The sequence below is a fragment of the Cornus florida genome, unplaced genomic scaffold (assembly GCF_030987335.1).
Source record: "Cornus florida cultivar Cherokee Brave unplaced genomic scaffold, ASM3098733v1 CherokeeBrave_3.0.0_Hap2_Chr06, whole genome shotgun sequence".
Taxonomy (NCBI): Eukaryota; Viridiplantae; Streptophyta; class Magnoliopsida; order Cornales; family Cornaceae; genus Cornus; species Cornus florida.
Genome location: NW_026775576.1, coordinates 45017656 through 45043113, shown reverse-complemented (window position 1 = coordinate 45043113; position 25458 = coordinate 45017656).

Below are 25458 nucleotides of genomic sequence, written 5' to 3'. Positions count from 1 at the left end.
TTTTATAGATGCTTTTTTTTCTTTTTCATTTTTCACAATTATAGGTGTCTTCAGTTTATTCGGGAGCTCATACATGACATGGACCCTTGTCGCGGGCAGTTCGCCAGCCACCGGACGAGGCTGTGCGCTGCATGAAATGTTTTCATCTATCTAAACAATCTCCAGCATCCTCCGAAGAAGCTCTGATTTTCTTTCTTTGTCCATCACCGATTTATTATTATTTCGCTAGCTTTGTGTTTGTCTTAAATCGTGAGGAATTGTGGGTTGGTTTGAGCAACCAAGCCAATACCACTGCACTGCAATGGATCTAAGTGGACTTATATGTGTGTTGTTTTTATGTACTTGAAATCTTATTTATTTAGGGTAAAGAAATACAAAACAAAAGGCTTGGTGGTTTCCTATTAGATTCCATCACTTATTTATTAATAATAATAATAATAACAATAATTCTCAACCACACAACCATTATCTAACTTTGACTGTATGCTGTGAAGCAATTGGTTGGTACCTAATCCTCTTAAGGGAATCCTATGCAACCCTTCCTTCCTCTGCTCAAAACCACCGCGTTTTCGTGTGCTGTCGTCACTGTCAATGGAATATTATTATTTATTTATTCAAAATATAATATTATACATTTTCTAATTCAAATTACATGTTGTCCGTACATTCTCTATCAGACATATATGCCTTCCAAATAATCTCTCTTATACTCTCGGCTTCACTCTCTGAAATTGTCCGTGCTGCTTCTTCATGGACTAGCAACCAATTTCCCTTTCCAATTATAAGTTTTCTTTTCAGTCAAACCACCTTAATTCAATATATATTATTGCTTGTTATGTTTGATTTTATATATTTAGGATACATCTAGGTTTTCTTTCTTTTTTTATTTATTTAATTCCTTTTTTATTATTTTGGGATTTATTGTTTCCCCTATTCAAAAATTTGTATTTAAGTACACAAAACAATTGTGTGTACATCCCACTGAATTGATCAAGCAACAATATGTCTTCATTAATGCAACATCGTGTTCATGCTCCATGCAACACTTCAATTTTACATCAGTTTATTATGTTTGTTACTATCTATTAGTTGATATTGCATAAATAGGTTTGTGTATGGATTTTTTTTTTTTTTTTGGTATTAAAACACTTTTACTTATTAGTTATTACTCCCTCTATTTCAATTTTTGGGAATCTAACTTTTTAAGAAGAGTAAATAAATTATCAAATTTACTCATAGTAAATTCATAGTGATGTGATGATTTATTTTTTACAAATTCAATGTAAGAAGGTTAAAATGATAATATTACAAAAAATAGTGCATTGATTTTTCAAATGCACACTTATTTTGGGACAATTAAAAATAGAAAGGCGGACACTTTTTTTTTTTAAAACTAAGTATATCATTAGATGTTTATTTTTTTGATATTTTTTATTTCTAGTAACTTTTTTTTTTGTTAACCAACAAATCTCCTATTCGAGTAACGTATACAGTACACTGCTCAAGCGCATTAAATGTCCATTTTGGATATCAACTGGAAAAGAAAATAATTTTTTTTAATATACTCTTGTTAATTTCACTGCATAAGTAAATAGTTACCATTCCAACTTATTATGTAGCCCTAATAGCTACTACAATGAATAATTTTTATGATTTTTATTTAAGTGGAATCCATTATTAGTTTGGGTAACTAGATTATTTATTTCAGTGACCATTCCACATGCCTTATTATGTAGCCCTGACAGCTGCTAATAAATGATTGTTATGATTTTTATTTTAGTGGAACCCATTTTTAGTTTGGGTAGCTAGATTCTTTATTTCACTGACCATTTCACGTACCTTATTATGTAATCCAGACAGCTGCTAATGAATGATTGTTACGATTTTTATTTTAATTGAACCCATTATGAGTTTGGGTGGCTAGATTCTTTATTTCACTGACTATTCTATGTACCTTATTATGTAACCCTAATAGCTGCTAATGATGATTGTTACGTTTTTTATTTCAGTAAAACCCATTATTAGTTTGGATAGCTAGATTATTGATTTCACCTCATACAACCAAACTTTCATCAAGGTACAGCAAGCTGCAAGGATCACATTTAAGTGGGTTTCACCCTATTGTATTATGTCAAAATGAGGCACAACAACCAAAGTTTTGTCATTCTTATGTGAAATTTTCTTTTTGAGTGAGATTTGGTAAAATACAAATAGAAAATATAATAATGATAATTGTGTGAGGGGATTTAAATAAAAAAATAAAATAAATAAATAAATAAAAACTGGAAGAGTTTGGTTAAGAAGAAAAGAAAATTTTGTGAAAAAATAATTTTTATAACCACCTAACTTTTCACAAAATTTTTCAACAAAAAAACACAGAAAATTTTTGCTTTATTGAGAAAATTATATGAAATTGTTTATGCATGGTTTTTGGTAAGAATATTATAATAGTTACCCTCCCCTCTCTCCTTCTCTCCCTATAACAAATTTTTTATTATTTAGATTCTTATATTACTTTTAATTTTAAAAAAATAAAAATATTTATTAAATTTAAATCTATTTAGACCTACATATTTAATATAAATGAACAGTTTAGGTAATTTATAATATTTTCTATTAACTTTCATGTTATTCAAGTTATGAAATGAAAATTTCTCACAAATTTATTGAAAAAATTGGCTGCCCAAATAAAACTTAGAAAGTTATTTTCATTTTCTAGCATTTATTTTCATCTAGCCAATGCGATCCTAACCAAAAAGAAGAAGAGCAAAGCTGCAGAAAAATGAGGAGCAATGAATGCTCACAAACTACAGGGAAAAGAAGATGTGTTGGAGCAAACTTAAGTAATTGTCAGCTAATGAACCAGAAGACAACTGGTTAATCATCACCATGAATGTTTTTAATTGCAGAACCAACTTTTTTTAGGCCAGAAGACACCTAGGATTTTCTTAAATGTCAATGATCTCTTAAGTCTCACCTTGTAGTGGATCTGAAATAGTTGCAGATGCAAGTAAAATATTGCAATTTTGAACAAATTCGATCATCGAGTTGTAATAAGATTGATTTCATAGTATTTCAAGATGAATGTTGGGGAAGATATAAAGCACTAATGATAATGAGAATCATACAATAAAGAGAGAGATCTGAATGACAAGCATAACGATGACAGTACATAAATGACTTACACGCATTCTCAGAACTACTAATAAAATCCTAATTAACGGTACATTTCAGATTACTAATGCTAATCCAGACGAATTCATTAACAAGATGGAGTTGTTGGAACAAAGGAATTGTAGACATACATACACACTGATACACATGAAATAGTTACCTTGCTAGTTGCGATAATAAGAAAGAACGGTGTAGATGGAGGACAAAAGCGTGATGAGATTCAGGATAATGACAACAGCTACAGCCATTTGTGTGTTTACATTAGCAAGAGCTAGTCGCCAAGGTGTGCAAAAATCCGTCAGCTGCATCCATAGATCCTTGTAAGGAAGGTATTGATTACTTACAATCCTTTCTTCGCTGGTAATATTCTTGAAGAGTTCTAGCACCGCTTCACTAGAATCCAAGTTGTTACATACGACTCCTGCTTCTTCGAGCAAATCAACATCTTCTGCCGAGTCCATGAGGATACTCATGGCGACAGCGTGTGATGTGAAGTACCTGTCAATACCGGGACAACAATGCTCAAAAGCAATGAGGTTTCTCAAGAATGATTCAGTATGTTCATTGATAGAGATACGTGGGATTTTAAAATGACCTGTTTTCCACAAACAAAAGCAGTGACGAGGAGTAGTAAATTTCAGTTTTTATATGCTTACTCCATCACGTCGAACAAACTTGACTCTCATACTGTGAAGTTTTGTTGCACTATATTTGAATCGAGTTTTCTTTCTGTATTTGTACAACTCTGGTGCCTTCTGCAAGGGAGATAGGTAACAAATGTGTAAAAAATGGAGTATATGATGAGGGCAATTGTTTTCCAGGTTTTCTATTTCACCACCAATATTTTCTGGTCCCATCATATCTCCAAAGAATGAAAGAAGTTCAAGATTGTAAAGAAGTTCAATTATGAAGCAACCATCTAACATCGTTTCTCTTGCATAATCTAAATCGAAATCCCAACGTAGAATTTGGGAATAGCATTCCATAAAACGGGACATCAAGTTGAACATAGCTTCCGTATATTCTGCTAGTGTTGCCGCAAGTGTTCCATTTCGCTCAAGTAGCTCACCCATATACCTCTTTTTCACCGCCTCCATCTCCTTTAGATGTTCTCCTCCTCTCCGAAGAGGCCCAATAGATACGCAGCTTGGACGATAGGCCTCCCCATTTTGTACACGAAGCACATCCGGGACCTCATACATGCCATGGACCCTTGGTCTTGGTGTGAGCAGTTCGCCAGCCATCGGAGGAGACTCTGTGTTGCTTGATCTGTTTTCATCTATATCTCTCTGAAGAAGCTCCAACATCTCCTGAAACTCTGATTTTTTTTTCTTCGGCCATTACCGATTTATTATTATTTAGCTAGCTTTGTGTTTGTCTTGGGTTGGTTTGAGCAAGCAAGCCAATACCACTGCACTGCCCTGCAATGGATCTAAGCGGACTTATATGTGTTGTTTTTATGGACTGTAATCTTATTTATTTAGAGTAAAGAAATACAAAACAAAACAAAAGGCTTGATGGTTTCCTCTTAGATACCATCACCTATTTAATAATAATAAATCTCAATCACACAACCATTATCTAGTTTTGATTGTTTGTTGCGAAATCTCACTGCAATTGGTTCGTTCCTAATCCGCTTGAGGGAATCCTATGCAACCCTTCCTTCCTGTGCTCAAAACCATCGCCTTCCTTCTTGATATTGCATAAATACGTTTGTGTATGGGATTTATTATTTTCTTTTTAGTATTAAAACACTTGTAGTTATTAGTTATTACTTCCTCTATTTCAATTTTTTGGAATCTAATTTTCTAAGAAGATGATTTTTTGTGTATTTTTATATTATATTGATAGTAAATAATTCATAATAAATTCATAGTGATTTGATGATTTATTTTTTATAAACTAATATTATTATAAAAAAAAAAATAGTACATCAACTTTTCAAATACACACTTATTAAAAATAAAATCCTCCGAAAGCCAAGTGGGAAAGAATTGGTTGGTTTTGTTCGTCTTTCCTAAACTGAGGAGAGAGGAGAGAGAAAATGTGTGTTTGGTAAAATTTGAAAGACAGAGAGACGAAAGAGATGAAGGGGTGCCTCGACCTTCTGGAGTGGTGATGAAATTCCGGGATTTTCTTTACCTAATCAAAAGAAACATGTCCCACTCTTTCTTTTTAAAATAAAGCTGGTAGAGACAAAGCACTCTTTTCTAGGGATGGCAACGGGGCGGGTTTAGAGCGAGTTTCCCTAAATCCCGCCTCACCCCTTTTATTTTTTATCAAGTTCATGCCCGCCCCGAGACCTTCAACGGGTTGGATTTTCCTGTTCAGCCCTGCCCCGTTGGGAAATACTGTGCCCCCGTACCCGCCCCGCTAACAAATTTTTTTCTCCCACTTTTTAGAACTTAAGCTCATGCTATTTAAATGTGGAAAGCCTGGGAATGACACAACATAAATGAAATTATGTATCCCAACAAAAATAAAAAAAATAACATGCACATAACATAATTCAGAGAACATAATAAACAAAAATAAAAGTTTAATATAACCAAATCACAAGAAGTTCTAAACTCCAATTTCCACTATAACCAAAACAAAAGCAAATTTAATACCAATTATATATATATATATATATATATATATATATATAATATAGTTATATGCTTAACGGGGCGGGGCTCCTAGGATATGTATACTGAACCCTTACCCGCCCTGTGACCCGCGACGGGTACAAAATTTGTATCCATGCCCGCCCCAACGGTATAAAAAGTGTTTCCATATCCTTTATTAATAGGGCGGGACGGGACGGAGCTCCGGCGGGGCGGTAAAAATTGACATCCCTACTCTTTTCCAGTCATAATTTTAAAAAGGCAGAGTACGAAACCGCGTAAGGCAAAAAAAAAAAAAAAAAAAAAAAAAAAAAAAAAAAAAAAAAAAAAGCATAAGAAGACCCACCCAAATGGGTGGGCTCCACAAACGTCAGATTCAAGATTTGAACGGTCAATTTACATCAAAAAAAACTTTAGTCAAAAAGCACTCCCAATCACAACTCCATATTTTAATACAATATCTTCGTGTCATCGAAAACCTAAAAGTATTTAGGATACATCTAGGTTTTTATTTATTTATTTAATTCATTTTTTATTATTATTTTGAGATTTACTGTTACTACTATTTAAAAATTTGTGTATACATCCCACTGAATTGATCAAGCAACACTCTGTCTTCATTAATGCAACATTGTACGTGTTCATGGTCCATGCAACACTTCAATCTTACATCAGTTTATTATATTTGTTACCATGTGTTTGTTGATATTGGATAAATAGGTTTGTGTATGGGATATATATATATTTTTTTCGTATTAAAACACTTTTACTTATTAGCTATCCCAATTTTTGGGAATCTAACTTTTTTAGGAAGATGATTTTTAGTTTTTTTATTTATTATATTGATAGTAAATAAATTACCAAATTTACTCATAGTAAATCCATAATGATGTGATGATTTTTTTTTATAAATTTAATGCAAGAAAGTTAAAATGATAATGTTACAAAAAAAAACATAGTACATTAACTTTTCAAATGCACACTTATTTTGGAACAGCTAAAAATAGAAAGTTGGCTTTTTTTTTTTTTTTTTTTGAAACTGAGGAAGTATATCATTAGATGTTTTTATATTTTTTATGATCAAAATAAATATATATTTTTTCTTTTATAGATAAAAAATGAGGGGGGGAGGGAAGCTAGAAATAAATATATATTTTTTATATATGAAAAATGAGGAGGCAAGGATAAGAAAATAGATGAGTAATCCTCCTGCTTCAATACAATCAATTATTATTATTATTATTATTTTGAAATTCAAGCAAATTGTATAAATAGTGTAAATATTTACAGTACGTATATATTGGGCTGCAAAAGCAGGAGGCGTAGACACACAAGGAAAGAAAGATCAAGGTCCGAGGCGTAGACACACAAGGAAAGAAAAATCAAGGTCCGGATGCAGGAGGCTCAAGAGCAGGTAAAATAAAAGAAGATCCAGGCCCAAAGACAAGAGGCCCAAGTGGCCACACAACAAACAATTCAATAAATTTGAAATAATCCAATGAAAAAAATAATAATAATTCTTCTTTCTTCATTCGGATCACATTCATATTTTCCATGATAATTAACAGAGATGCTGCACTACCATTTTTTTTAAAAAAGGGTTTGAAATGATATTTTTATTCCTATATTTTAATCTAAAATATCATAGATTCAAAAGACTAAAATACTCATTTTTATTACTAAACATTTAATATAGGAAGGTCAAAATCTATGACTCTATTTATCGTACTAAATTATAATTATTGATTGTGATTTTTTTTTATAGAAAAAGTAAAACTGTTTTTCATAATAATAAAATATAAATATATACAATAATATATACTCGTATATAAATATATATACAATAATAATAATAATAATAATAAAATAAATAAAGCTAATAGAATTTCATTTAGCAATAGCACCAGCCATCATGTAACTAATACACACTAGAACTTGAATCTTGAATTTTGAGGTACTTAATAAGGATTGACTCTGATATATACAACTTTTTCCTTAATGGTTGAATTAGTCAGTCCATTTTTCAGCAGAATGCAGCTCAAGGACAAGGACCTTGTTCCACTGCATAAGCAAATTATGCGTCGATTTGAAAAAAAAAAAAAAAAAAAAAAAAAGGGCCATTCATTTTCAGTTTTTCGAGATCATGACTTGAATCAGAGATCTTGTCATCCATCCATTAAATTATCACACCTACAATCCAACCAATCGAGAGAGAATCGATAAACATCCTTTAGTTCATGTGCACTCAGTATTTCTAACATTTCTTATTCAAAAACTATAAAACTTTGATATCATTAGCGTCCCCAATGAAAGATGCCCTTATCTAAGCTGTGAACAAACCCCATAACATCTACGTTAGGCTTTTGGTCAAACACCAATACATTCAAAATGGCTCACTTTATAAAGAAACCCCCTACAAGGACGAATGGATCGATCTTTCGTATAGACGATAATCTTTCGATTGAACAATCCTTCACCTAATGTTGTTACAGAGACCGTTCATATGTCTGTGATTCCAAATGAACTTAACAATACAGGGTTTGCTTGGTTCCATTTCCTGAGCACAATGTTCAATCCTCCCTATAACTAAAAAAAACAGGAGTAAGTTTAAAAAGTCCTTTCACTGGTGTACTATTAAAAAAATTATACAAGAACAGATAGTCTAACGGAGAGAGGGGAGCACGGGTTTAGCTTATGATGTATTTGGAAGCCTTTGTCCAAATGAGTATTTCAGAGTGTGCCGACAACGAATTCCATTAATAAGTGGCCGTTTTGCATAATTTTTCTCTTCCATTTTTTTATTAACCTTTTCTCTTGCTCTATTCATACCTACTTCTGTTCATTGCTCCCCTAGAATTCCATGTTCTATAACGGTAAAACCTTATTTTATGGATCCTAGAAAACTATAAAATTAACCCACATTTCTATTTTCTTAAAATTATTTCCTACTTCCACTGATGCTGATCCCTGCCTTCAATGAACAGAAGCAAAGGGCACTCCATGACACCTACTAAACACAACTAGTTATTTGTGGCATCACATTATTACAAGAAAAGAAAAGGGCACACCATGCGTGAACATGTGCAATCGTAGACTACTTACAATATGCATCCAATAGTGGTGCTGCTGCGGGTTTCATATGAACAGAGTCACTCGCCTTCAATATTTCAAATAAACCAGATAACTATTCGGAAGCAAGAATATTTCAACGAAATTTGCATAATCAAGAATAGAAACAAAAACTAGGATGCAGAATAAAAGCAGCCACGGAACATTAACTAAATCAAAACACATAAAAACAAAGCAACCTAAAACAAAAACAATCGAAAAACACTAATTTTCAGAACTACATAAAATATCCAATGATGTCACTGCCAATGCACTTCAACAATTATACAGTATAGGCTTTTGATCAAGTCTACAAACCTCGTCCTTCTCAAAATAATTTTGGATTGTACTTTGAAGTGACAAGCAATGAAATGATTGTTACTGCTGTGTAAAACTTCTAGCAAATGAAATAAAAGTTGGTGCTTGATTAAGATTTACTTACAAGTAACTACAACTTCTGGTCTGTATGAGAACTTATGATATCGGTGGCAACTGCTTCAAAATTGTTGCTTTTGGAGCTTCTGTTACAGCAGTTGTATCCGGAAATGGTTCGTCTGGGCCATCTATGGACGGTTTTATTACTGTAATAAATAGTACATTGTAAAAGATTGTGAACATAAGGAGAACAAAAGCGAAATATGCAAAAAATGATCCTGAAAAATCTGGAGCTTCTCTCATTTCTGCTCTTGAACGATTCAATTCTGAAGCTGCAATTGTTAAAAAATCATATCAGATTAGAAATAAGGTGTCCCAAACAGCTTCAAACATATTTAATTCAACCTCTTCTCCAATGAAATGAATGATTCTTATGTTGTGTTTGGAAACACTTAATCGGTGTTTGGATTTGGGATTTAAAGAAATTTAGTTCAAAGTTTTAACTAAATTTCCTTCGAACCCAAATCCAAACCACCTATTCGGTGCTCTCAAACATAGCATTACTAAATTTCTTAATAAACTTCGCAAGCATTGGGATGCCTTAAAGAAATTGAAAGCCGACTTAGTTTTTGTTGGAAAAATATATGCTTCATGTGATATTTAAGATATAACAAATCTTATACTAATATGTCATTAGATAATTAACAATATGTTAAGAAATCATTAATTAAATATGCAACTCTATATTTAATTAAATATGCAAAATAAATTAATAAAATCATAATAATCAATAAAGAACCTGGACCGAGGCTAGTATTGAATACTATGTCCTTAAGACAGATTCGCCCCGCTATGGTGCTAACGGACTCAGTGGCGTCTATCTCCCAGGATACAATGGTCTACATCCACCAGTAGCAACACTACAAACTCGTGGATACGGCGAACCTCCTCCGTGTAATACTCTCTCTGACTCAAAAATGCATCTATATACTATATAAATGCTGAATTGGGTGTAATCCGAACCAAATGGTTCGGACCAATCTTAATATGGCTCGATGAAATTGGATTAGGGTCGAAGTGGCTTGAACCACTTAACCTATGGTTTGAACCCTCTTGGGTTGGGTTCCAGTCTAGAGAGGGAGATAGAAGAAAATGAAAATGAAATAAATGACTTGCAAATGATCCAAAGGGGGGTATTTATAGAAATAGAAATGCCTTTTCGGATGGGGTGCGTCTTTTCATCATTGGACACAACCATTGCAATAGGTTGCAATGGTTCACATGGTGTCTATTCACCATTAGACACATCCATTCCAATAGGTTGCAATGGTTCACATGGTGTCTGTTCACCAATAGACACATCCATTCCAATAGGTTGCAATGGTTCACATGGTGTCTGTTCACCAATAGACACATCCATTCCAATAGGTTACAATGTGCCTTTTCGAGTGGGTGCAACTATGGGTTATGATGGTTCGGAAAAAGGTGTAACCCTTTGGAAAAAATTAAAAGTGGTTTTTTAATTTAAAAGGTGTAACCCTTTAGAAAAAACTAAAATATGGTTTTTTAATTTAAAAGGTGTAACCTTTTAGAAAAACTAAAAAGTAGTTTTTTTAATTCAAAAAACCAACCACCCAAAAACCCTACTCATTTGTGAAACCCATTTAAATAAGCCCAGCCCAAAATTAGGCCTAATCCAAAATTCCAAAAAAAAAGAATAATCTGGACTTTACAATTAGGCCCAAGCCCAAGCCCAAATCCTAAACTCAGCTTATTTAAATTTCAATTTGTTTCAACATTTTTTCCATGTGGGACAAACACTTCCCACATTTTGCATACCCATTTAGGCTTATCAAAACACCACACTTTGGAGCTAATTTCTCATTCATCCGGAAATGGATTTCAGAAAGTAAATATACCACGTTCATCTCCTTGCGGAGAGAAACGCGCTTGTCTAGAGATCCGTAAAAAATTATTAGCGGAATCTATTTCAAATCTCATCCAAAGTTTATGTTTTTAATGCCCCCGTTTCCAACAATCCCCCACATGAATGGAAATTTGCGTAAAATGCAAAAGATGATTATGCAGACACTAGAGAGAGTATAATCGAAAAGTTACTACATCAGGATAGGTGGCTTTTGGCTTTGAACCTTCCCTAGTGTATTGCTATCGGATTTACTGGCTAACCAGTGAACGCGATGTCTTGAACTGTTTAGCCGTTTGTGTAAACCAAGACAATAACAAACACACAGTAGCTTTCCTCACAAAGTTGGTTCTCATTGTTGTGTTCATTTTGGCCCTGAACAAGTCCTGGTATTCAATGAGTGCTCTAGAAAACTTAGCCTTTATAGTTCTCATAGAAGCGGCCTTACTTCACACTCATATAGGTGACTTCTTATTAAGAGTATCCTACCAAACCCCACTTGAATTTTCAAAGTATAAGAGTCATTAAAAGCGTAGCTTATCCTGATCATCGCTGTAGGCAGCACTGTCTCATCATAGAAATGGGTAGAAGATTTATATCTTCCCAGTGCTTCTGGTGAGTCACTCAGAATTTCTGTTGTCCCTTTGAACCTAGATCTTGGGATCTCCAATCAGCTAGGTTGGGTTTCCATTAAGCTGACTCGTTAGCTTTCGGCTTTAAACCCCATTCCCCTCGATGAACTGTACAATTGTTCTCTAGTACAACCATTAATTTTATATGTGGCCAAAAGGTTGTGTTTAGAAATATTATACTCTGCAGAGATTTCTCCAGGTGAGAGCAACTGTATACTTTGTGTCCTAAAATTGCTTATTGTTAGCAATATCATTTTCTTTAGTGGCACAGGTGTAGACTTACTTTGAATTTTCCTCTAAGTGAAGTCTATTGACTTCCCTATTTGATTTATTCAAAGTTTCTAACTTTGAGTTATATTAAGAACATAGAACTACACCTTTAATATAAAAGACATATCCACTATTGGATTTGAAGTCTTTAATATCCCATATCCAGATTGCATCACTGTTACACCTCCAATTTAGTTAGATATCTCGATCTATGCAATATTGGATTTAGGGTGTATCTCAACTACCCAATTTATTGTTTTTTAGTGATCCGATCCTGGATTGAAAATGTGCAATTAAACACAGTTATTAAAATGCCTTGTAATCTCAACCAATGATATACTTTGACTAGTATTTATATTTGAGATTTACATCTATAAAAGTTAGCTAGGCTTTTGTTATCATAACTAGTATTATCTCAATCTCACTCTATTGAGAATATACTATGTTATTAGATGTTAAATCTTTCATATCAAATATACTAATTAGTATATCATTATTATTATTATTTTTTTTTTTTTATTTTTTTTTTTTTTAAGGCATACAATGACTTATACATCACATTTATGTCATTGTCTTGGTACTAGCTTTAATCCACTCAAGGACTTATAAGCTTGCACACTTTACTCTTCAACTAGAACAAATAACTCAGCTCTTCCGCTGGAAAAAGAACTTTTCTAGTTGTTCCATAATATTTTCCTCATAGGAAACAACATGCACTATTGTTATAATACTATAAATGATTTTTGGTTCTATCCAAAATTTCTTAGGATTAAGAACCCTACATTTATAAGTATTTCTTATTTGGTGAGGTAACTCATAGCAAATTTTATCTACGGACAATATCCCCCCACAACTTTGAGATAATCCTGAAATTTTATATATGATATATTTCTTATGGTTTTCTAACTCTTGAAATACCATATATTAAATATTTCACCTCATCTACCTTTCCAAGGTTCCATATTCGTTTCTCAACAAGCATATATAACAGTCTCTAGTGCATATGTACTCACTTTATCTTTAGCATATTCTTATAATAATTTACCGATATTACCGTGAATTAATGCTAAAGATATTAATTACAATGGGCTCTTAAGACTTGGAACCCCCCACATTTTTAAGAATTTATAAGAAGGTCTTCGAATTTTTTATAATTCATATGGTGTCACATTTCTAAGGTTTCATCTTTGCTTCGTGGCAAATACACATAACGGTATCTTGTGCAACCAATGATAAAAGTAACGAAGTATCTTTTTTCACCTCTAGTTGATACATGTTTAAGATAATGTCATATACTTCATAATATCATATTACAAAAGTAAATAATTCAACCAATATTGAATAATTCAATAATCCACTTATATAACATGCTTCAATTTCACATAATATTGAATGCATTAATATTTAACATATTATCATATAATAATGTATATAACATTATTTTATCATATCTCAACTATTAGTATAATATCTACTTGTTTATATCTTAAATAGAAACATATAATAAAATCTACGCAAGGAAGGAATCTGTCTTAAGATTGTTGGAAAAATATATGCTTCATGTGATATTTAAGATATAACAAATCTTATACTAATATGTCATTAGATAATTAACAATATGTTAAGAAATCATTAATTAAATATGCAACTCTATATTTAATTAAATATGCAAAATAAATTAATAAAATCATAATAATCAATAAAGAACCTGGACCGAGGCTAGTATTGAATACTATGTCCTTAAGACAGATTCGCCCCGCTATGGTGCTAACGGACTCAGTGGCGTCTATCTCCCAGGATACAATGGTCTACATCCACCAGTAGCAACACTACAAACTCGTGGATACGGCGAACCTCCTCCGTGTAATACTCTCTCTGACTCAAAAATGCATCTATATACTATATAAATGCTGAATTGGGTGTAATCCGAACCAAATGGTTCGGACCAATCTTAATATGGCTCGATGAAATTGGATTAGGGTCGAAGTGGCTTGAACCACTTAACCTATGGTTTGAACCCTCTTGGGTTGGGTTCCAGTCTAGAGAGGGAGATAGAAGAAAATGAAAATGAAATAAATGACTTGCAAATGATCCAAAGGGGGGTATTTATAGAAATAGAAATGCCTTTTCGGATGGGGTGCGTCTTTTCATCATTGGACACAACCATTGCAATAGGTTGCAATGGTTCACATGGTGTCTATTCACCATTAGACACATCCATTCCAATAGGTTGCAATGGTTCACATGGTGTCTGTTCACCAATAGACACATCCATTCCAATAGGTTGCAATGGTTCACATGGTGTCTGTTCACCAATAGACACATCCATTCCAATAGGTTACAATGTGCCTTTTCGAGTGGGTGCAACTATGGGTTATGATGGTTCGGAAAAAGGTGTAACCCTTTGGAAAAAATTAAAAGTGGTTTTTTAATTTAAAAGGTGTAACCTTTTAGAAAAAACTAAAATATGGTTTTTTAATTTAAAAGTTGTAACCTTTTAGAAAAACTAAAAAGTAGTTTTTTTAATTCAAAAAACCAACCACCCAAAAACCCTACTCATTTGTGAAACCCATTTAAATAAGCCCAGCCCAAAATTAGGCCTAATCCAAAATTCCAAAAAAAAAGAATAATCTGGACTTTACAATTAGGCCCAAGCCCAAGCCCAAATCCTAAACTCAGCTTATTTAAATTTCAATTTGTTTCAACATTTTTTCCATGTGGGACAAACACTTCCCACATTTTGCATACCCATTTAGGCTTATCAAAACACCACACTTTGGAGCTAATTTCTCATTCATCCGGAAATGGATTTCAGAAAGTAAATATACCACGTTCATCTCCTTGCGGAGAGAAACGCGCTTGTCTAGAGATCCGTAAAAAATTATTAGCGGAATCTATTTCAAATCTCATCCAAAGTTTATGTTTTTAATGCCCCCGTTTCCAACAGTTTTAACATAAGATACAAAGAGACTAATCTATCCTCAATAAGGCACCATTTCAAAAGCCGATCCTCTGTCACAAATGATGATATAGAATAGAGTGAGTTTTACGACTTCGTGAAAATGATTCCATGATGATTTATTTTCATAATTGGATGTTGGCTTTCTTTGTGGGTCTATGTTACATTGATTCCCGTACATGCTTCGAATGTGAGTAAATATCCACACGACGGATATGCCAAATCTCTAAACAAAAAGATACAAGGACATTGCTTAATATTTATATATTTAATATTTTATTTTATTTTCTGAGTAAAATAATGTCTTTATGTGACATATTGTGCAATATTGGCATTTCACTCATTTTGAAGCAATAATATAATAAAATTAAATGATTGTACATGCATGGTTTTTAGGTGCATGTCCAACAAAAAATGTCGGACACGTACCACATAATCATATCGGAGCAATGTGTATCGGACATAAGTACTTCACCCGTTCTTGAAGAGTCCATGTAACATAGTTGGAGATTGAATGAGAGGAATTAACTTGAATATTATCAAAAGCAACTAAAAGACACAAGAAGAATGTGTTACTCAAACAGGTCAAGAGTGATTGCTAGGGGTGACAAAATTTGATACGACCCATTAACATGACTAAAACCCAACACAAAACTAGCATGTTCAGGTTGACCTTAGTCTGGTTTAGGGCATCTTTTGAAGTACTAAACAAAATACAGTGTTATATCATTCTGCACAGAATTTTGCTTTAATAATTTTCCTTACAAATGTACCCTTTAATTCATTATTATATCACACTTCAGAGTTCTCAATAATAGCTTCTTCGTTTATACAGCTTCAAAGTTCATTACTTGCTTGAACATACGCTGCTTAATTATACCATATTAACAAAAATAAGCAAAATTTTAATTTCACTTCCAAGTGAACTCCATAAACTAATAGTGTGTGTGCACATATATTCATAATTCATGGCAAATTAAGCAAAATTATGTAGTGGGTGTTATCAAATAAGTAATCATTATACTAATTATGCATACATGTTTTTATAGACTATTGAAAATCAAATTGAACTTGAAAAACAAGTCAATTTTGTGCATGATTAATATATCAAAAGTCTGTCCAAAATAGAAAGTCAAAACTGACAACCGAGTTTCTAAATTAATCTAAAGGACTTGAATCGGTTTAGGACTAACTTGAATTGGTTCAGGAGTGATTTGAACCGATTCAAGGAGACCGAAGCTAAAATTATATTTTAGCTTTACTCTTAAACATGTTCCACGAAAACTTGAATTAGTTCAAGTTAGTGCAAGTTGGGCGGGTTAGCCTAGCCCAACCCGAAAATTTTTGGGTTAGACTTGCATTTTTAGAAGCTCGGGTTGGGCTCGGGTTGAAAATTCTCATCCCGAGTCCAATTTGGGGGGTTAGAACTGTTCTAACCCGTCCAACCCAAATTTGGTATTTTTAATTTTTATTTATTTATTTCTTTTTCATATAACCCTAACTAGATCTGCAGACCATTCGACCAAAAAAAAACTTGATATCGTTCAAAGAAGAAGTCGTCGCCTTCCTCCGCCGCTGCCTCCTTCCTCCATTGCTGTTGTTTTCCTCCGCCTCTACCGACTCTATTTTCCTCCTCCTCTGCCGCTGCAACTGCGACTGTCTTCCTCCACCTCTGCCTTCGTTGCCGTCTTCATTCTCCGTTGTCACCGCATCCAAAATCACAACCATGATTGCAAAGCCTTTGTGAAGGTCTTGTGAGTGTCTTTGACACTGATTCACAGTTTAATGGCAATTATAGTTTATGAGATGAATATTACGGAAGAAATATATATATATATATATATATATATATATATATATATATATGTGTGTGTGTGTGTGTGCAAAGTGTTTCAGTATTTATTTATTAATATAAAAAAATATTTATTAATTGATATAAAACTCTAAAAATTAACTAATAAAATTCAAATTACCTATTTATTATTTGTATCTAAAAAAAATTACCTAATAAAATAAATCACGGCTTTCAAATTACTTAATAAAATTCAAATTACAAATTACCTAATAAATCTATATTATTATTACAATAGTTTCTACAAATTCAAATTACAAATTCCCTAATAAATCTATACTATTATTAAAAGAGTTTCTATAAAACTGTAACACAAAATCTATATCTATACTATTATTATAAAAAATAATGATATTTATCCGGCCTGGCCAGTTATGATTATGTCCTTATCAGGAGAGGACACATGTTATCAGCCTATAAATAGAGGCATCGAGGAGAAAGTGTACAGAAATTGAGAATTCTAGAAATCTAAAGGGGCATAAATTCTTTCAAAATAAAATACAGAAGTTTTGTCGACAAACACCCAAGTAGGGCCGGCCCTGAGATTGAAAAAATCTCGAGAGGTTCTAGGCGGACTTTACATGTGAGGCCCTCTATACATAAGTTTTACACGAGCAAATTTTTTATTTTATAAAAGTGTGAATTTTTTTTTTTTGATGAGTATAAAAGTGCGAATTTTTCATTAAAGTAAATGTGACCGTCTTGCATTTTGAGCTGCAAAATTATTGATTAAAGTGCTCAAATCAACTCTCTCCAACACATCTTTTTCAATAGATAGCCAATCCATTTAATTTCTCTTGTGTCATCGTCGATCGCAGGTAAGATTTATTTTTCGAGGATCTATTTCAACTAATAAATCTTTAATTTTTTTATCAATATCTTTCCAATTTCCTGGATCATTAATGTTTAAAGGAATATTATCATTCTCATTCATATATTCTTCATTTACCAAATCTTCAAGTTCATTCACATTTTCTTCATTTACCAAATCTTCAAGTTCATTCACATTTTCTTCATTTTGATTCTCTTTCCTATCTTCATTCATTAAATCTCCATATTCATTAAGATTTTCTTCATTCCTATGCTTTTCATTCACCAAATCTTCAACTAAATGCTTAGTTTGTGCATTGTTACTAAAAACACTTATGAATAGCGTCATTTTGAGATTGAATCAATCATTCTTCTTTTTTTTTTTGAATTTCTTGATACATTTGTTCTTCTTCTTTTTTTTCCTAAAAATCTTTGTGTCTTAGGCTTGTGTCTTGTGGGATCTTATTAAGTTATATATGAACTATAAAATAACACCACAAGAGGAAAGGCAACACCACATGTCAAACCGAGAACTAATATACGAAAATAAAATTCTTTGCATTAGTACTAAATCGTCTGAATATTGAAACACAATTAATAAGACATTGAAGGTCAAGGGACTATACAAAAACTTAGAAAATTCGATAATTAGTTTCATGTTGATAACAATTGATAAATATTTAAGTTCATTAAAATAATTTTTTTATTTCAGTTCATCAAAAAAATTTGGGTTTAAGATTTAAGTTCATCAAAATAACTACTTGAAGTCTTCAAGACTTGAATTAGAGTTAGAAATAGAAAACTTACAGTTATAGTATTCAGTGTCTGGAACAGAGATAGAAAGAGGACAGAGTCACAGACGAACAGAGAGTGAGAGCCAGAGGAACTGAGTTTTGAACTTTAAATTTTTGAGGAAAAAAAGCTTCGGACTTTTCACCGTTGCAGTCTTACTGCTCTTGCAGAGGAGACCAGAGAAAGAGAATGAGAATTTGGATTTGGATGGAGGCGAGGTTCAATTTTTCAAGTGATATGCTTGCCCTAATTTTTTTTTTTTTTTTTTTTTTTTTTTTTTTTTTTTTTTTTGAGGCCCCTTTTTGCTGCATTTGGTTAGACTTTTTTTTTTTTTTTTTGGGAGTAGCCCATCATTCCTGAGGCCCTTTGTTGTGGCCCAACATTCATGGGCCTATAAATTTTGATTTATAATTTTTTTATTTTTTGTTTTTTTTGTAGCCCATCTTACATGGGCCTATAAATTTGGAGGCCCCTTATATTCTGAAGCCCTAGATGACCGCCTTGGTTGCCTTGGGCCAAGGCCAGCCCTGCACCCAAGCCTAGCCTTGAAGAAGAAGAGCAACAAACACATCCAAAGTCGTATAGTTTTTTCACAAATTCTCTACAGACGAGGAACAACAAACACATCTAAAAGAACAAGCACATCTAAAATCGTGTCCTTCGAGATCAAGATTCGTCAGCACATTGATCCAACCAACAAAGGATCAAAGGATTGTACTCAATTTTTATAAATTAATAAATTAATTATTATTTACTTCATGTGCAAAGAATATCAATTTTTATAAATTAATAAATTAATTATTATTTGCTTCATATACAAAGAATACATATTGTACTCAATTTTTATAGATTAATAAACTTAATTTTTATAAATTAATAAATTAATTATTATTTGCTTTGTAAAAAAAAGTGTTAATGCATAATAAAATATTTAATAAATTAATTGGTGCATAAAATATTGAAATAAATCAATTGATGCGTAAATAATTAATTCACCACATATTATGCTCATACTTTCTTTTTCTTTTCTTTTTTTACAAACCTCATGATAAGGTAGTGAATTAAACAATACATCAAGCCTCTTCATTTAAGTAATACTGCATTGGATACACATAAGTTAACAACATTAATATATTACGAGTGCTATTGATAATTCAATTTCAAATATGTTAACTTTAACACAAATCAATTATCAATTAAAATTAAATAGGTAAAATAAAATAATTTCTCTAAAACTCTAACACAGATTGCATTTTATTGTGAGTTTTTTTAATAAAAGGAAATCTAATTAGACAAGGATATATTTAAATAAAATAAAATAATTTCTCTATTTTATTTTCAATAAAACACATTAGACAAGGATATATTTAAAGAATTTCCATAAAACTCTAACACAAATTACCTATTTATCTATTTATTATTAATTTTTTAATAAAAGAAAATCTAATTAGACAAGAAATTATTAATATAAAAAATATTTATTAATTGATATAGAAAATAAAATAAATTTCTCTAAAACTCTGCCACAAATTATCGTTTATTATGAGTTCTTTAATAAAAAGAAATTTAATTAGACAAGTATAAATTTAAAGAAAATAAAATAATTTCTTTAAAACTCTACCACAAATTACCCATTTTATTTTCAATAAAACTCTACCACATTATACAAAGATATATTTAAAGAGTTTCAATAAAATTCTAACACAAATTGCATAATTATCTATTTATTATTTTGAGTTAAAATAAAAGAAAATCTAATTAGACAAGAATTTTTAATATAAAAAAAATTATTAATTGATATATAAACTAATGTAATATTTCTAAAATTCTACCACAAATTACCTTTTATTATAATTTTTTAATAAAAAAGAAATCTAATTAGATAAGGATATATTTAAAAAAATATAAAATAATTTCTATAAAACTCTACCACAAATGACATAATTTTATTTTAATAAAACTCTATTACATTAGACAAATATATATTTAAAGAGTTTCTATAAAACTCTAACACAATTTACCTATTTATTAATTGATATAAAGAAAAGACTTTAAAAGATTTCTATAAAACTCTATCACAATTTACCTATTTGTCCATTTATTATGAGTTTTTATTAAAACGAAATCTAATTAGACAAAAAATATTAATATGAAAAAATATTTATTAATTGATTTAAAAAGAGTTTTTAAAAGAGTTTCTATATAAAACTTTCACACAAATTACCTTATTATTTATTTATTATGAGTTTTTAGTAAAAGAAAATCTAATTAGACAAGAATTATTAATATAAAAAATATTTGTTAATTAATATAAAAAATAAAATAATTTTTCTAAAACTCCACCACAAATTATCTTTTATTTTGAGTTTTTATAAAAAAAAGGTAATCTAATTAGACAAGAATTATTAATATAAAAAAATATTTATTAATTGATAAAAAAAGAGTTTTTGAAAGATTTACTCCAACACATATTACTTATTTATCTATTTGTTATGGATTTTTTTAATAAAAGAAAATATAATTAAACAATAATATATTTAAAGTAAATAAAATGATTTCTATAAAAAATCTATCACAAATAAGTGGTTTATTTTCTATAAAACTTTATCACATTATATATTTATTATGAAAGAAAATCTAATTAGACAAGAAATTATTAATATAAAAAATATTCATTAATTGATATAGAAAATAAAATATATTTTCTAAAACTCTGCCACAAATTATCTTTTATTATTAGTTTTTTAATAAAATAATATTTAATTAGACAAGGATATATTTAAAGAAAATAAAATAAATTCTTTAAAACACAACCACAAATTGCCCATTTTATTTTAAATAAAACTCTATCACATTAGACAAGAATATATTTAAAGAGTTTTTATAAAACTTTAAGACAAATTACTTATTTATTTATTTATTATTTTGAGTTAAAATAAAAGAAACTCTAATTAGAAAAGAATTTTTAATATAAAAAATTTACTAATTGATATATAAAAATAATAATTTTTCTAAAATTCTACCACAAATTACATTTTATTATAATTATTTAATAAAAAAAATCTAATTAGATAAGGATATATTTAAAGAAAATAAAGTAATTTTTATAAAACTCTAACACAAATTACCTATTTTTTTTTCAGTAGAATTCTATCACTTTAGACAAAGATATATTTAAAAAGTTTCTATAAAACTCCAGCACAAATTACCTATTTATCTATTTATTATGTGTTTTTTTAATAAAAGGAAATCTAATTATGCAAGTATTATTAATATAAAAAAATATTTATTAATTGATATAAAAAAGAGGTTTTAAAAGAATTTTTATAAAACTCTAATACAATTACCTTTTTATCTATTTATTATGAGTTTTTTATTAGAAGAAAATCTAATTAGACAAGAATCACTAATGTAAGAAATATTTATTAATTGATTTAAAAAGAGTTTCTAAAAGAGTTTATATGTCAAACTTTAACCCATATTACCTATTTATTTATTTGTTATGAGTTTTTAAAAAAAGAAAATCTAATTAGACAAGAATTATTAATATAAAAAATATTTATTAATTAATATAAAAAATAAAATAATTTTTCTAAAACTCTACCACAAACTATCTTTTATTTTGAGTATTATTAGTAAAAGGTAATCTAATTAGACAAGAAATAATAATAATATAAAATTATATTTATTAATTGATATAAAAAGACTTTTTAAAAGATTTACTCTAACACATATTACCTATTTATCTATTTATTATGAGTTTTTTTTAATAAAAGAAAATATAATTAAATAATAATATATTTAAAGAAAATAGAACGATTTTTATAAAATCTACCACAAATTAGTGGTTTTATTTTCTATAAAACTCTACCTCATTATATATTTATTATGAGTTTTTTAATAAAGTATAATCTAATTAAACAAGAATGTATTTAAAGAAAAAAAATTAATTTTTATAAAACTGTATCACAAATTAGCTATTTTATTTTCTGTAAAACGGTATCACAAATACCCTGTATTTATCTATTTTTTATGAATATGTTTACAGAAAATAAAATAATTTCTATAAAACTCTACCACAAATTACCTATTTTATTTTTTTCAAAACTCTATCATATATAGCCTGTATTTATATATTTATTATGAGTTTTTTAATAAAAGTAAATCTAATTAGACAAAGATATATTTAAAGAAAATATAATAAATTTTTATATAAAACTTTAACCCAAATTACAGATTTATCTATTTACTATGAGTTTTTTAATTAAAGAAAATCTAATTAGACAAGAATTATTAATATAAAAAATATTTATTAATTGATATAAAAAAGAAATAATTTTTCTAAAACTCTAACACAAATTACAGTTTTTTAATAAAATAAAATCTAATTAGACAATGATATATATATATTTAAAGAAAATAAATAATTTCTATAAAATTTTACTACAAATTACTTATTTTTTTTCAATAAAACTCTATCACATTAAATAGGTATATATTAAAAGAGTTTCTATAAAACACTAACACAAATTACCTAAACTCTACCACAAATTAACTATTTTATTTTTTTTAAAACTCTATTACATCTAACATGTATTTATCTATTTATTATGAGTTTTTTTAATAAAAGGAAATCTAATTAGACAAGGATATACATAAAGAAAATAAAATAATTTTAGTATTTATTTTTTAATATTAAAAAATTTATTAATTAATTTTAAAATAGAACTTTATCACATATAACCTTTGTATTTACCTATTTACTATGAATTTTTTAATAAAAGAAAATCTAATTAGACAAGGATATATATAAATAAAATAAAATAATTTTTATAAAATAATTTTAAAATATATGAAAAGGAAAATTTTGATAAGTTACAAAATATTCATCACGTGCATAGCACGTGCCTTTTACTAGTATGTGTGTGTATATATATGATGTATAGAGAAGTACTGATGTAGATAGGAGGGGTTGTTTGGCTGTGATTTTTTATTTATTTATTATTTCTTGATTTTTTTTTTCTCCCTTTTAACAAATCTCTAAAACAATTATAACCATTGGCCAACATTATGCATACATGAATTTTTATTTTTTATTTTTTATTTATTTATAACAAATCTCTAAAACAATTATGCATACGTGATTTTTTTTTTTGGAGTAAATTACACAGATACCCTTTGAAGTTAGATCATTTTTTAGACAAAAATTTTGGTTGTAACTTTCACTTACTCCCTTAATTTACTTTGTTCTAAACACATGCGAATTGACACTTTTACCCTCAAAATTTATTACAAAATATCTTTAATCCTAAATGACATAAACACCCCTTTACAATTTTGAGTTTCATCTCTTTCTTCTGCTGTCTCTCTCACCCTCCCCCTTCAACCACCACCACAATCCTCATCCCACAATCACCAACACACCACCGCACAACGCAACCACCAAACATTGCCGCCATATCTTCTTCCAGTCCCCTATTCCACTAAATGGGAACAAAGATGAACTATCAACATCATCAACCGATTTTTTCTTCTTCAGTCCCCAATTCCACCAAATGATGAACCCCAGTTCGAAACCTTTCAACAACCCGCCAATCCTCTTTTGACAGTAGAGGTGGAGGTAGTCTTAAATTGAGATTGACATTTGAATAGTAATAAGATAGATAAGCAGGATGCGCATGCGACCGAATCTCATCTTCAGATAAATTCCCACTTATATTGCTACTCTCTTCACCAATCTGAGCAAAATTTGGGTTCCCGAACAAACTACCCACAGTAGTCAATGACCCCTCCACTATAGGGGGAGCACTACCACTCTTGTAAATATCCAGATTCCTCCCGTAAATTCACACCAGACCAAGGTTGTTAAAATCGGGATTCTACCTAGAATCGGAATCATAGAATCGTAAATCGTAAGATTCTACCAAATTAATAAAAATACAACTCAAACTAACTTTCTCAACAAAAATTATTTTCAAAATAAATAAAAAATGAAACAAAAACACAAATATATATATATATATATATATATATATATATATATATATATATATATATATATATATATATATATATATAAAAGTTCATATAAACTTATGAACAGATTCTTTTAAAATTTACAATAGATTCTTTTAAAATTTAATTAATTTATTTAATTTTTGGAATGAAAGACAAATTTTATATAAATGTAAATATTACATTGGGTTTCAAAAACTTATAGTTTGCAAAGCCCATTTGGCCCAGCTGTAGAATAGAACAAATAGAACACAAGAAAAGTAAAAGGCCTAAGACCGATCTTTTTTAGGCGAGTCTAACCTAGGTCAACTTGCCATCTGAATTCTGAAGAGAGGAAACGTTCCCCAGCGGCAGACAAAGAGAGCAAAATTCCCCTGTTGCAATTCCCCAACGGCAGCTCCTCTCGTCTTTTTTAGGTAAGCTCTCTTAGCCTCTTGTTCCCTCTTTCCTCCTATTCTGCTTCTTCTTCACCAAAACCCTAGCATTCTTTTTGCCCTCTGTATCTCATCTCTTCTTGGAGCGGTGCTGGAGGCCGCGAAAGAGAAGGAATTGTTGCACTGTGGTAATCGATTTAGGGTTTCTTCACAATTCTTAAACCCAAAACAAGACCACAATCATAGATAATTCAAAATCGTTGGGATCGTATAAAATCATATGATTCCACGATTCTACATATGATTCCGGCGATTCAACTCACGATTCTGCACAAGCCACGATTTTTCTATGATTCGGATCGATTTGGGCATGTTGGATCGCAAAATCGCACGATTCTACGAGTCAGAATCGCGATTTTAACAACCATGCACCAGACAACATATCCACCTTCCTGCCTAATTTGCCAAAATGGAAACTATATATGGCTATTTTGTATGTGTGTGTGTGTGTGTGTGTGTGTATATATATATCTATAAATTCACACCGGACAACATATCCATCTT